This window comes from Mandrillus leucophaeus, unplaced genomic scaffold (genome assembly GCF_000951045.1).
Source record: "Mandrillus leucophaeus isolate KB7577 unplaced genomic scaffold, Mleu.le_1.0 Scaffold616, whole genome shotgun sequence".
NCBI classification, from domain to species: Eukaryota; Metazoa; Chordata; class Mammalia; order Primates; family Cercopithecidae; genus Mandrillus; species Mandrillus leucophaeus.
In genome coordinates this window covers 226448-228386 of record NW_012106653.1, presented here as the reverse complement: position 1 = coordinate 228386, position 1939 = coordinate 226448, and the positions used below count along the sequence as shown (strand labels likewise).

The 1939-nt window shown below is 48.5% G+C and overlaps 1 protein-coding gene across 1 annotated transcript in view; it reads left to right on the top strand.

Moving 5' to 3' along the window:
- KCNB2 (potassium channel, voltage gated Shab related subfamily B, member 2) overlaps positions 1-1939 on the top strand; it is a 393327-nt gene that overhangs the window by 299152 nt on the left and 92236 nt on the right. The window lies entirely within an intron of this gene.

The following is a 1939-nucleotide window of genomic DNA, read 5'->3' as shown; positions in this document are numbered from 1 at the left end:
AATCTGATGATTATGTGTCTTGGGATTTTTCTTCTCTAGGAGTATCTTTGTAGTGTTCTCTATATTTCCTGAATTTGAATGTTGGCCTGTCTTGCTAGGTTGGGCAAGTTCTCCTGGATAATATCCTGAAGAGTGTTTTCCAACTTGGTTCTATTCTCCCCATCACTTTCAGGTACACCAAATGTAGGTTTGGTCTTTTCACATAATCCCATACTTCTTGGAGGCTTTGTTCCTTCCTTTTCATTTTTTTCTCTAATCTTGTCTTCATACTTTATTTCATTAAGTTGATCTTCAATGTCTGATATCCTTTCTTCCACTTGATGGATTTGGCTATTGATACTTGTGTATGCTTCACGAAGTTCTTGTGCTGTGTTTTTCAGCTCCATCAGGTCATTTATGTTCTTCTCTAAACTAGTTATTCTAGTTAGCAATTTCTCTAACCTTTTTTAAGGTTCTTAGCTTCCTTGCATTGAGTTAGAACATGCTCCTTCAGCTCAGAGGAGTTTGTTATTACCCACCTTCTGAAGCCTACTTCTGTCAACTTGTCAAACTCATTCTCCATCCAGTTTTGTTCCTTGCTGGCGTGGAGTTGTGATCTTTTGAAGGAAAAGGGGTGTTCTTTTCTTTGGGATTTTCAGCCTTTTGGGCTGGTTTTTCCTCATCTTCTTGGATTTATCTACCTTTGGTCTTTGGTGCTGGTGACTTTTGGATGGGATTTTTATGTGGATGTCCTTTTAGTTGATGTTGATGCTATTCCTTTCTGTTAGTTTTCCTTATAACTGTCAGGCCCCTCTGCTGCAGGTCTGCTGGAGTTTACCAGAGGTCCACTCCAGACCCCGTTTGCCTGAGTATCACCAGCAGAGGCTGCAGAACAGCAAAGATTGCTGCCTGTTCCTTCCTCCAGAAGCTTCATCCCAGAAGGGTACCTGCCAGATGCCAGCTGGAGCTGTCCTATATGAGTGTCTGTCAACCCCTGCTGGGAGGTGTCTCTCAGTCAGGCGGCATGGGGGTCAGGGACCCATGTGAGGAGGCAGTCTGACCCTTAGCAGAGCTCGAGCACTGTGCTGGGACATCTGCTGCTGTCTTCAGAGCTGGCAGGCAGGAATATTTAAGTTGGCTGAAGTTGCGCCCACAGCTGCCCTCCCAGGTGCTCTGTCCCAGGGAGATGAGCGTTTTATCTATAAGCCCCTCACTGGGGCTGCTGCTTTTCTTTCAGAGATGCCCTGCCCAGGGAGGAGGAATCTAGAGAGGCAGTCTTGCTATAGCAGCTTTGCCAAGCTGCAGGGGGCTTCGCCCAGTTCGAACTTCCAGGCGGCTTTGATTACACCATGAGGGAAAAATCTACTCAAGCCTCAGTAATGGCAGATGCCCCTCCCCCCACCAAGCTCCAGCATCCCAGGTAGACTTCAGACTGCTGTGCTGGCAGCGAGAATCTCAAGCCAGTAGATCTTAGCTTGCTGGACTCCATGGGGGTAGGATCCAGTGAGCTAGACCACTTGGCTCCCTGACTTCAGCCACCTTTCCAGAGGAGTGAACAGTTTTGTCTTTCTGGCATTCCAGGTGCCACTGGGGTATGAAAAAAAAAAACTCCTGCAGCTGGCTCTGTGTCTGCCCAATCAGCTGCCCAGTTTTGTGCTTGAAACCCAGGGCCTTGGTGGTGTAGGCACCTGAGGGAGTCTGCTGGTCTGCAGGTTGTGAAGACTGTGGTAAAAGTGTAGTACCTGGGCCAGAATGCACTGTTCCTCACGGCATGGTCCCTTATAGCTTCCCTTGGCTAGGGGAGGGAATTCCCCCACCCCTTGCACTTCCCAGGTGAGGCGACACCCTACCTTGCTTCAGCTCACCCTCCATGGGCTGCGCCCACTGTCTAACCAGTCCCAATGAGATGAACTGGGTAAGAAAACCTAGGCAACACCACCCAGGACATAGGCATGGGCAA